The 13,920-nt window shown below is 34.6% G+C and overlaps 1 non-coding gene across 1 annotated transcript; it reads left to right on the top strand.

Annotated features, from left to right (window-relative positions):
* Nucleotides 1–12,624: 12,624 nt before the first annotated feature.
* On the top strand, nt 12,625–12,731 carry LOC145044636 (small nucleolar RNA R71). The gene has a single exon (XR_013681583.1). It is a non-coding gene; the product is annotated as a small nucleolar RNA R71 (small nucleolar RNA).
* Nucleotides 12,732–13,920: the final 1,189 nt, after the last annotated feature.

Below are 13,920 nucleotides of genomic sequence, written 5' to 3' on the forward strand. Positions count from 1 at the left end.
AGTACTCTCCCATCGTTTCGGATTTGAGAAACTCTTATCTTTCTGCCTAAGTTGATTCTTCTCATTTGTTTTGTCATACATTGTAACCTTTCCAATGTTACAGAATTATACTTAACCTCATAAGTATAATCATATTTACTAAACTTTAGTAAATCATGACAAATCAATCTTTGTGGTGGACCTTGACCAGTGCACACCCAGTGTACCTAATTCCTTTGTCCTTCAATTGACTCACATATACATATGATCAAAGAATTAGTCTTAATTTTCAAAGATGAAAATTCTCATTCATAAAACAATACAAATTGTATGATTCCAAATTTCTGTCCAATTGAAACTTGGGTGATGAAAAACTTTCTTCATTTGGTAAATTCAGACACTACCACAAATGAAAGAGTCAAATCCACTTTCCAATATTGCTATTACTGGAAACATATAAGCAACAATTTTCCACAGATGCCATTGTAAGGATATTTTTTTTTAAAATAAATAAAATTAAAACCCTTTTTTTCTTTTATTTTAAAAATTTGCGGAAAAACTTATCTTTACAATCAACATGAAAACTTGGTTGTTATCTATTCCTAAGCAATATATTATAACTCTTAAGCAATTGCTCAAAATTCTGATTACCGAACCATGCGATCGAAACCCACCTTCGCAATCAGAATCAACATATACTTACTTTAAGCTTCCTATCTTTTCTTTGATTCTTAAAAACATCAACATGTGACCCATTCACATTATGTAATAAGAATCTCCAAATAGAAACTTAATAGAGTTAGTCAGTGGACTTTAACTAAAGTAGAGTCAAACTTTTTGACTTGATCAATCTTATGATCTTTCAGGAAAATATGGCAGCTTCGCAATCAATGCCCCTTTCTTTGGAAATAAAACATATAGACCCTTTGGTAATGTCACATGAGACTATCTTAGACTCAGCCTTTCTCTTTACCATTTGGTCAACCGAGTTGACTATGGCCGATCCCTTTCCATTAGGAAGAGAAATGCTTTTCTAGATATCCAATGCTACCATTGCCAATGTCCATTTAAGGTTTGGGAAGTTGATCTTCTAATAAAATTTGCTTTACTGGTGTTCCAAATCATTGCTGATTCCACAGCATAAAGCAAATAGATAAGATCATTAAGGCTCGTGTCATAGTCTGTCTCATAGTAGTCCCAAAGAGACTCACTATGTTACTAAGAAAGTGATTGAACATCCAACTTTCACGAGACTTTGACACCCAACTCTCCAGGCTTGTCAATATGTGACTTTATCTTCAAGATGTGAGCAGACATAGACTATGCTTGCCAATAGGGATTGAGTGACTTTAAACTTTTCAAGAACTTGTGGGTGAGGGAGAATAATTGGAGGAGATGGAGGAAGTGAAGCATGATGTTGAGGGACACCATTTTCAAGAGATTTGGGAAGATCATAGTTGTCTGAACCAGACATCTATTATGGGAGAAAATCAAGTTAGTTGATTCAAAATCCTTAATATAACACCCAATATGAAATATTAAGGCTAGGACCCAACACAATATTTTATAACTTGGAAGAGGGATTTCGTAATCCAAGCTATAAAATATTTGACGGTAGGCGAATGACGATTCACCAATTTCCACCATGAAAAACGAAATAATTTATTAGGTTTTAATTGGATTTGAAATTCCTAGATCTTTTAAGATTCATTGAACTTTTTCAATGGCATGTTTCAATCTCGAGTGTGCCCTCTCAAATTTTGTGACTGGGATGCCGAGGATCAAAAAACAAGGTGTGAATAACCATACCAATTCACTTGGTACCCTTAATATTATCACCTAATCAATGTGTCGGTTAACCACACACGCTCCATTGATCTATGACAAACATTAAGCCACCCTTCGTGGTCCTTACTAGTCCAAGCTAGTGTGCCAGTTAACCACACACGCTCCACCAACGACTTGGTAAGGTACAAAGTGTGAATTCCATGGGCTAGCACCAAATTCACATTTTTCCTAAAGTAACTAAGATTGGGAATTAAAAAAATATATTTAGTTACTTTATAATAATCATTATACTGTTAATGAGAATTTAAAGTCATTCTCCTACCCGTTCGGCTAACGACCCTCCACCGATCAAGCAAGCGGTGGGTGAGAGTGGACACTCATTAAGTCGCCATTTTATAGGCAACAACCTTATACCCACCTTATAGACCGGCTTCGTGAATGAGGCCTACTAACGGTAAAACGACTTGTTCTTATACATTTATATAATAATTAACCATTAATGTTATAAATAGTATAAGTGTTGAATTTTAACTTTTAAAATTCTAAGTGTTGGAATTAAAGTTTATTAAAGTGTGTGAAACTTTTCCAAATTCCAAAACTTGAGGGCAAGTTTTGTAACTCTTCAAAACTTTTGGATATTCATAACTTATGAGTTTTAATTAAGTGTTTAATACTTTTAATGAAGAGTCTCTTGGAAATCCATAACTTGAGGACAAGTTATGAAGTCCATAAAAGCATTTATTAGAAAAACTCTTCAAAAGTGTAACTTATGATTTCTTAAAAAAACATTTAAAAGAAGAAACCTTTTGGAATTCCATAACTTGAGGACAAATTATGAATTCCATTAAAACACATTAAGATCAAGAATTAACTAACAAACAATTTGCAAATAATTCCTATGATCTAACAAAACTCATATGAACATGAACATCCACATCAACAATTTCAAGAATCATATGAACACATACAAACTTGAAATTTTGATTATAACTTTGAAATTGGTCCACCATCATCATTACCACATCAAAAACAGGTTTTATGAGTCCAAAACAGTTTAAGGTAATGATTCTAGACCAATTCCAGCACCAAAACTCGAAGATATGATGTCTGGGGGTCCAACTCGTCGAGTGCATGAACCAACTCGCCGAGTTGGATGAGTTTTGCCTTGGACTCGTCGAGTCCCTTCATGGACTCGGCGAGTCAGTTGTGTAGACAGCATAAAATCTTCGATTTTCAGCAATTTGCATCAAGTATTCAAACAAGCAAGCCTAGGCTTTGATACCGCTGTTGGGTTTTGAGCAATCTAACACTTCCTAAGTGTGCATGCAACCCTAATAAACCTTGGATCTATGTTTGTCTAAATACATGCAAAATAATAATTTTCCAAGGTTCATAATCTATCTAACATGGCATGGGGTACTTTTAAACATAAAAGAATTAGATGAGATTACATACCTTTTGATGATGAGTTTAATTCCTAAGGAGTTTGAGGGCCAAGCACCAATAGTGTGAATGCCTCAAATGGAATCACAAATCACCACAAACTCTTGGAAAACTTTGAGAGAGTGTATACACTTACAAAATCGGTCACACACAAACACACATACTAGTTACACTAGTTTCACTAGTGGCTATTTCATGCAACATAAGCATGCTTATATAGTGTACATGATTAGGGTGAAACCCTAATAACCCATGACCTTTCCTTTTCCAAGGATCCATGGGTTAAAAGCTCCATGGATCATCCATGGACATCCATACAAGCCTAGCCCATTAACAAATGAGTGTTAGCCCACACCATATAAAACCAATAGCCCACAATCTAATTAGTCTTCCTTTTAATCTCTAAATTAATTCATAATTAATTTAAGACTAAGACTAATTAAATAACATGACTTCATATTAATATATTATAACTTATAATATATTAATAATCATATGTGTATAACTCTCATAAAGTTATCCATAAATAGTTTGGATGAAATGCAACCCAAATGGACCATGCCAGGTCGGGTCAAGTATATACCAAATAAGTTATGAACTTAGACACCTTATCCAACACTTTATGTGTTCTAGAAACTTGTTGTAGTCTTCTTTGTTCTTTTCTTGCTTAGGTCTAACTGGATATGGCAATGGAGGTTGATATGGCTTTGCAGGAAGTTGGCTTTTCTGATCTGGTGGCGGACTCGCCGAGTCCATATCATGGACTCGGCGAGTAGTGTTTGGGTTTAGCTGGTTTTTCGTTTGGCTTGGCTTGTCTGCATCCTCCTTTTGTAACTTCTTGGGATCTTCGTTCTGAATAGGAGCCAGGGGAGTAATGATCTTCCCACTTCTAGTTGCCACAATATTTATATGTGTGCCTCGTGGGTTGTTTTTGGTTTTACTAGGAAGTTCTCCCGGTGATCTTTGATTAATTTATTGGGAAAGTTGCCCCAACTGTGTCTCAATGTTGTGGATAGATGCTTGTTGATTTCTAAGTATTGTTCTTGTCTCTTGTATTGCAGCATCATGGCCATTGTGTCTCTTTTTGAAGTAGCTAAGCATGTCCTCCAAACTTGGTTTTCTTTCTTGCACCGGCTCCTCCTTTTGGTAAAAACCTCTTCCTTTTTGTTTATATTTATCCTCCTTAACCTTCTTGTACTCATCATAAGGAAGCTATTCCTTTTTGGGTTTTCACCAATAATCATCATATTTGTCACCACTGGAGTAGCATACTTGCGCCTTCTTGTTCCAATTCTCATCCAAGTCACAATCTCTAGTAAGATGAGGTCCATTGTAATTCTCACAACTATTGGGTTTTGAGCATTCTAACACTCCTAAGCGTACATGAAACCCTAAATACCTTAGATTTATGTTTTCTCTATTATACATGAAAATATGAACTTTCCAAGGTATTCATCCTAACTAGCATAATAACATTGATTCAAATGAATATATCAAGTTAGAATTACATACCTCTTTGATGTAGATTGTCTTCTTGAAGCTTAATTTCATAGTGCCCCAAGTGTGACACCTCAAATGGTTCACACAACACCAAATACACTTGGAATGACTTGAGAGAAATTCACACTTCATGAAAATCGGCTAGCCCTTTCTATTACCCATAGAGGCCGATTTTCTCCAAGAATAAGATCATTATATAGTTAGGGTTACACCATGTAAATACTAATTGTCATGGCCTTTCATTTCCATGATCCATGGGTACAAATACACCATGGACCATCCATGGAGCATCTTATGGGTTTTAGCCCAACTTGACAATCCATGGAGACTTAGCCCACTATATAAGTATGGATGATTTACATAATCAACTCATATATTTAATTAGTCTTCTTTTGATCACTTAATTAATCCTAGATTAATTCTTGATCAATTCTAATTAAATAATCTTACTAATATATTAAAACTTACAATATATTAACCAACCTTAAGTGTTATTTCTCTCATTATAGTCTATCCAAATGCATGATGCCATGCAACCCAAATGGACCATGACGGGTCGGGTCAAGTCTTACCAATTATAGTTATGGACATAGACAATAATCCAACAATATCCCACTTGGATAAGTCTAAAACTATTATTGTGTATGACTTCAAGAACCGACTGGCAATCGTAGCTCTCAAAAGCTTCTGTCGAACTCTAACCTTGTAGATGAACTTTGACCTTTGTCAATGGCTTGTCCATTAGATAAGGGATCATATATTCCTCCATTCTAGATATCATATGGACTGAGACATGGATTATAATCATTCTCTCTGTCAATTTGTTGTTTCCTGATTTCTGGTTTATGACAACTGACTAATTGAACAAATCAAATCAGTCCTGGCCCGACTAAGCACTTACATTTGTCATCACCAAATCATCGAGAGGCCCACAGATATTGCTTTTATCCTGAAGGTAAAAGGAATGGATAAACTTCAACTCATATGGCTTGTTATACTACTTGTTGAATCATACACAAAGGTACATTTTATAACATCGAGTTACCGAATGTGTTTTCGTGCAATCAATGTACAACCAACTCATAGTAACAACTCATATCTCTAGGTTTGAAGAATGTAAGATATTATCGTCTCATGATCACTCGTGATAAAATCCATGAAGTGATTCCAATGAGCACGGGTTGAATCCAATACTCAGAACTTATGAGCACTCATGAGTGTTGTAGCCCTTTGTCCAACATCTTAGACCTCTACAAGCCAACCCATGATAGTCTTGATTCATATCTACTTCCAACATATGACCGACTGTGGATGGTTTGAATAACTTAGTCATCCAGAACAATGACCTAGTTATTCTGGAGGATAAAACATGCAAAGTTAAACACAATAATAATTGAATCTAATATGTTATAATAACCTATGAACATAAATAAAACACCTTTTATTTATCAACATATGATTACACATTATTCATTGTATACTGTTTCAGCTATCAACTTTATTCTTAAATTTAAAACAATAGTTGTCTCATGCTCCAAGCATGTACACTATATTTTCTAAACACTAGTCATGCCATACACCAAGTATGCATACTATGTTTGTCTATGATCTTTACTTTGTGAAATAGATCAACTGAACATAACTCCAATGATCCTCGTTTCACAGTCCCAAATCCTTACTGCAAATGCAAGAATTCCAAATTCATGCCATTTACTAAAATTTGTTAGATTCTAAACTTATATGCATTGATCCTCTTGTAATGATTATGTAAAAAGTCAGAAAGACTTGACAACAACCATTACAGAGCATTCCAAAGGAGATCAGCTCCTTGGAAACATCCTTGTTGCATTATGTTTCCTAATCTTACACAGATTGAATAATTTCTAACTTTGAAACATTTCCATATTCCATTTTGACTATCACTTATGAATAAGAGTTGCCTCCTTACAAATTATGTCAGTATAGTCCTTCCAGAATTATCACTATACTTCCAACTGTCCTTGAGCAACCAATCTTTGGTAAACCTTAGATTGTCCTCGACAATTGTTTAATCATTTTAGTCATATCCAATTCTAGACCTTTTCCCTTCTTAATTCCCCAGGCATTTGGAAAATTTTAGAAAGGATGAATATAACACATGTAATCGATCCTATATCCGAAGCATATGGGACACGATTCATGATGTCTCACATAAAGACTAAATCAGTCTTTTCCTATAACATTTCCATTTCTATTTGCCAAGTTCTCATAATTCAGATTATGAATAGGGATATCGTAATCATAATCGAATTTTAGAATGCAAATAATGGACCTATATATAGAATTTTCTTATGTTGAGCCATTCCAACATAACATTCATATATATACTTGACTAAATATGATTAAAATCTCAATCTAAGCTTTTAGATTTGAGATGAAGTATAATTTCCTCTCCTTTAATTATAGCAAAACAACTTTTTCCCAATTGAAACCTTTTGTTTTCTATAATTAACATTTCTAACTTGCAACCTTTATCATAATTATCATGCTCCTACTAACATGATGATTATTAGCATAACACGTATGCTCCCACTAGCTTTGACATTTACTTAGAAATCAGCTGAACTTCTAGAAAAAAAATACTTTATTGACTTTCTTACCAAAGTTCAGATTTCTGATACTAGATTGCTTTGATAAAACTTTATCATAATCTTACACCTTATCCTAGATAGCTCACAGGTGTCTCTAAACAAATTTAAGAACTATGAAAAGGGATTTCGTAATCATAGTCTTGATTGTTTAGACCTTTGCCACTTCTCACAAGTCTATGTTAGTGTGCCGGTAAACCACACACGCTCCACTAACGACTTTGAGAATACAAGTATCACAATTGCTGTCTAGCTAAAATCTACTTAGTGAAAGTGTTTCCTCACCATCATTTTCATGAATCGAAGAGAAGCCTTATGACACTTATATTTAATGGTGTATGTGTTCTTATCCATGTGAATTGTCAAAACAATAGTCACAAAACAAGGATAATGACAAATCCAAACTCATATGGATTGAACTCAATCTTAATTTCTTGCCACCTGGCAGTTCAAGGGCCTGCCATTGCTTCCAAGTTGTTTTGCAACCAATTGAGAACTCTAAGAACTCATATTCAAAGCCAACTTTAACTGGAATGGGCACAGAATATGTCAACGCGATAGGTTATAAACCTCAAGTCGTGTGCTAGTGAAGAACTTCAGGTTTTATTCTTGATTAGGTCTTGAGACTTTCAAGACCTTTAAGACTCCCACTGTCCTGTTGACATATAAGACTTTCTTGTCAGATATTCAAGAGATAGTGTGGATTCTAATCAAGACGAACACTTCACACAATTGACCTTAGTTGGTCTTTGTTTTATCCAAAACATCATAACTTACCAATTTCAAATGTATAAGAGTAGAAAACTTTTACTCTTACATTTGACATGTGTTTTAAACCTTCTCTAAGACATGTCAATCAAGTTACAATCTTGGAGTATGACTCTAAGACTTGTATTGGAACAAAGTATGACTCATCTTCTTGATTTAACCATTCCAACAATTCAAGATTCCTCTTCTTAGTCATAAGAATGCACTAAGATGACCTTAGAGGATCAATTGTGATATGATATCTTAATCATTAAGATAATCATAAACATGATAATAAAGTACTCTCCCATCTTTTCAGATTTTAGAAACTTTTATATTTCTGCCTACGTTGATTCTTCTTATTCGCTCTGTTACACAGTGGAACCTTTCCCAATGTCTCAGAATTACACTTAAGCTTGTAAGTATAACCATATTTACTGAGCTTTAGTAAATTATGATGAATAATCTTATCGATCTTTTGTGGTGGACTTGACTAGTGCACAAGAATGTGTACTCGATCCCTTAGTCCTTCATTTGACTCACATATACATGTGAACAAGGAACTACTCTTAATTTCTCCAATGCTCAAAAGTTCTCATTCATCATGCTATACAACTTGCATGATTCCAAGTTTCTATCCAACTGAAACTTGGGTTATGAGAATCTTTCCCTTATTTGGTAAATTTAGACACTACCACAAATGAAAGAATCAAAGTCATATTTGCACTCTTGCTCTTAATGGAATCTTATAAGTAACACAGATTTTCACAAATGCCATTGTAAAGATATTTTAAAATAAATAAAATCAATAGATTTACCTTTTATTTTAAAACTTTGGAGAAAAAATTATCCTTACAATCCATATGAAAACTTGTTATCTATTCCTAAGCAAAATATCATAACTCCTAAGAAGTAGCTCAAGAATCCGATCTTCAAACTATGCGATAGAAATCCATCTACGCAATCAGATTCAACATATTCTTTCTTTAAGTTTCTTCACTTTTCTTTGATTCTTAAAACATCAACATATGACCCAGTCACATCATGTATCAAGAATCTCAAAATAGAAACTTAGCAGAGTTAGATATTGGACTTTACTTGAAGTAGAGTCAAACTTATTGACTTTCACATCCTTAGGAAAATTTGGCAGCTTTGCAACCAATGCCCTTCCTTTAGCAATTTAACATATGGACGCTTTGTTAATGTAGCATGGTACTATCACAAACTTAGCCTTTCTCTTTACCATTTGGTCAACCGAGTTGACTATGGTTGATCCCTTTCCATTGGGAAGAGAGAGCTTTACTGGATATCCAATGTCATTATTGTCAGTGTCCACAACTTTTAGGAAGTTGATCTTAGAAAATAGATAAGATCATTAAGGGTCTTGTCATAGTCTGTTTCATAGGAGTCCCAAAGGAATTCACTATGTGACTTAGAAAGTGATTGAACCACCAACTTTCTCAAGACTTTAACACCCAACTCTCTTGGCTTGTCAATATGTGACTACTTCTCCAAGATGTGCCCACACATAGACCTTTACTTGCCAATAGGGCTTGAGTGACCTTAAATTTTTTAAGAACTTGTGGGTTAGGTAGAATAATTGGAGGAGGTGAAAGAAGTATGATTTCCATGGGACATCATCTTCATTTAGGAAAGCTTGTTTCAAGAGACTTTGGAAGATCATAAATGTATAAACCAGACATCCTTTTAGGCGATATTCAAGATAGTTGATTTAAAGTCCTTAATATAACACCCAATATGAAATATTAAGGCTAAGAACAAAGATAATACTTTTATAACTTGGAGAGGGATTCCGTAATCCAAGCTATAAAATATTTGAAGGTAGGTGAATGACGATTCACCAATTTCCACCAAGATAAACGAAATGTTTTATTAGGTTTTTAATTGGTTTTGAAACTCCTAGATCTTTGAGATTCATTGAACTTTTCAATGGCATGTTTTAATCTCGAGTGTGCCCTTCAGGTTTTGTGATTGGGATGCCGAGGATCAGAAAACAAGGTGTGAAGTAACCATGCAAATTATTTGGTACCCTTAAGTATTTACCCCTTAATCAATGTGCCGGTTAACCACACACGCTCCATCGATACTATAATAAACATTAAGTTACCCATTGCCTATCTTGTTAAATACGAGTTAGTGTGCTGGTTAACCACACACGCTCCACTAACCGACTTAAACAAAGTGCAAAGTGTAATTTCATGGATTAACACCTTATTCACTTTTTCCTAAGTAACTAAGATTGGGTATTTATAAAAGGTTTAGTTACATAGTATTTATCATTAATACTTTAAATGAAGGGAGAATTATAGTCTTTGTCCTACCCGTTCGGCTAACAACCCTCCACCAGTCAAGGAAGCGGTGGGTGAGAGTGGACACCCATTAAACTGCCATTTTATAGGTAGTAACCTTATACCCCCTTATAGACCGGCTTCGTAAATGAGGCCTACTAACTGTAAGACTGACTTACTCTTATACATACATACATATATATATATATATGTATATGTATGTATGTATGTATGTATGTATGTATGTATGTATGTATATATATATATATATATATATATATATATATATATATTATTAACTTATAATATTATAAAGTATAAGGGTTGAATTTTAACTTTAAAATTCTAAGGGCTAACTTGGAATTAATGTATTCATAAGTGAAAACTTTTCAAATTCCAAAACTTGAGGGCAAGTTTTGAAACTATTCAAAACTAATTAATTCCATAACTTATGTCTTTAAAGTAGTTTTAAATAAAAGAGTCTTCAAGTTCCATAACTTGAGGACACGTTATGTAAGACTTTAAACTAATAAAAGAATGTACATTTTCTTTATTTTGTAACTTATGGAATTAATTAAGGTTATACATTTTATTACTTAATGAAGTGACTCTTGAACCTCCATAACTTGAGGACAAGACTCTTTATTTTTTGTAACCAGTGCCCACTTTTATGAGTTTTATGAAACTTAAATGTGACTTTTCATATAACTTGAGGACAAGTTACAAAAACACATTTTAGAATTAACTCTTAGATTAAAATAGATTGAAAACACATAATCAATTAACTTTTCTATTAATCTAAGCAACTCATAAGAACAAGATAACTCAAATCAAACTTTTTCATGTAATTAGCCTAATCACTAAACTAAAACAAAACATGAATCTATTGACAATTATCTTTGAAATTGGATTATAATGAACATTACCATGTCAAAAACAAGTTTATATGTCCAAAAACAGCTTAGGGTAATGTTCCTAGTCCATTTCTAGCAAAAAAAAAAACTCGAAAATATACTATCTGGGTCTCCTACTCGTCGAGTGTATCAACCTACTCAACGAGTAGGATGATTTTCTTCATGGACTCAGCGGGTTCATCAGTGGACTCAGCGATTTCATCAGTGGACTCGGCGAGTCTAGTGCCCAGAAAGCCAGAAAATCGATTTTTTTCAGCAATTTGCATCAAGTATAATTGAAAACAAGCCTAGGCTCTGATACCACTGTTGGGTTTTGAGCATTATAACACTCCTAAGTGTACATGCAACCCCAAATACCTTGGATCTATGTTTTCTCTATTATACATGCAAATATGAACTTTCCAAGCTATTCATCCTAACTAGCATAATAACATTGATTCAAATGAATAGATCAAGTTAGAATTGCATACATCTTTGATGTAGATTGTCTTCTTGAAGCCTGAGTACCTAGTGCCCCAAGTGTGACACCTCAAATGGTTCACACAACACCAAATACACATGGAATGACTTGAGAGAAATTCATACTTCATAAAAATCGGCTAGCCTTTTCTATTACCCATAGAGGCCAATTTTCTCCAAGAATAAGATCATTATATAGTTAGGGTTACACAATGTAAACCCTAATTGTCATGGCTTTTCCCTTCCATGATCATGGTTACAAATACACCATGGAGCATCCACAGAGCATCTTATGGGTTTCAGCCCAACTTGACAATCCATGGAGAATTAGCCCACTATATAAGTATGGATGATTTACACAATCAACTCATATATTTAATTAGTCTTATTTTGATCACCTAATTAATTTTTGATTAATACTAATTAAATAATCTTATTAATATATTAGAACTTATAGTATATTAACCAACCTTAAGTGTTATTTCTCTCATTATAGTCTATCCAAATGCATGATGCCATGCAACCCAAATGGACCATGTCGGGTTGGGTCAAGTCTTATCAATTATAGTTATGGACTTAGACATTAATCCAACAATAACCCACCCGAATAGCATGTATTGTTTGATCTATTTTATCCATCCTCCTATCCATGGTTTTCAACATAGCCATAACTGCTGACAAATCTTCTGAAGCTGCATAAGCTGATCCCCTCATCACATCATTCCTTGGGTTGTGGTATTCCCTAGAATGCTTAAAGAATTCCTCAATTAGTTGCTTTATCATCGGGGGTGCTTTCTTTGTGAGTGGGCCTTGCGAGTCACTCCATCATAGAAAATGGAGACTTCTTGTTGATTATTGAGATCATGATGTGGGCAATTCCTTAGTAGACTTTTGTACCTCTCCCAAGCCTCATAAAGTGATTCTCCAGCTTGTTGTTCAAAGTTGGCTATGGCTTTATTTAACTTAGATATTTTTGAGGGTGGGTAAAATTGATCGATAAACTCTTCTTTCATCTTGGCCCATGTAGTGATGGATCCGGGAGGAAGTGACTTGGTCAATCCTTTGCAACACCTTTCAATGTAACCAGAAGCATGTGAAGCAGCTGAGTCTCGCGAGGCACATTTGGAACATTGAAATAATCAGCTACATCATTAACTTCATCCAAGTGTTTGTAAGCATCTTTATGATCTCTTCCATAGAAGGGGATCTCTTTGAGTTGAGCAAGTATGTGACCCTTAAGCTCAAAAGTGGCAATTGCGGGAATTGTGGGTTGCACAAGTCCCGGGCATGTATCATCCGTATCCTCTTCTTCCATTCGCCCATGGGGACTTCATCAATGTTTTCCATGGTGTTGTTTAAGTCTCCTTCTTGATTGCTTTCCTCTTCGTATTCGGTTTCGTAGTTGTATTCAAATTCGGCTTCTTTTGGGTTGTCTTCAATATCTTCTAGCTTACTTTCTTTGCTCTTTCTACTGCTGGTCTCTCCTGGTTTCTTGTTCTTCTTCTTCCCGAAAACCATTTTCAAGCTAGTCAAAGGTGACGTCTTAGGAGTATTCGAGCCTTCAACGTCCTTGCCTTTGTTTTTCCTCAACGCGGATTCTGGGTCTACAAAGGGGGGAACCAAAGGAGTGTTAGATCCTCTGGTCATGAAAATCCTGCAACCAGAACAGGAGAAAAAAACACGTAAAAAGAACAAAAAATGAAACAGAACGAAAATAAAAAAATACACTACCAATCAGCAGTGGACTCGTCGAGTAGGGTCGACTGCACTCGGCGAGTTCACTGTGTAAAAAGCTAAAATAGATAAAATTAAATAAAAACACCTAAAAACTAATAATTACTAAAACTTGACCTAATTACTGAATTATTGAAAAAAAAAATAACTTTGTGTAAGATAATCCCACACAAAAGATCGATAAAACTAGGAATTAGATTTAATTTTTGAACCGTTCCCCGCCAACGGTGCCAAAAACTTGATGTGTGTAAAATGCACTGGTTTTATTTCTACTCTAAAAATATAAATTTAGCACACAAAGGCAGTGAACCTGGCTCTTAGTGGTATAGTTGAAGAAGTAGGGTGTCGAACTCAGAGAATAAAAGTTAAACTAATAACTAATTTTAACTAGACAAGTAATAAAAGTAAAGGGTTTTCTCT

The sequence above is a fragment of the Lactuca saligna genome, chromosome 4 (genome assembly GCF_052625555.1).
Source record: "Lactuca saligna cultivar CGN05327 chromosome 4, ASM5262555v1, whole genome shotgun sequence".
Taxonomy (NCBI): Eukaryota; Viridiplantae; Streptophyta; class Magnoliopsida; order Asterales; family Asteraceae; genus Lactuca; species Lactuca saligna.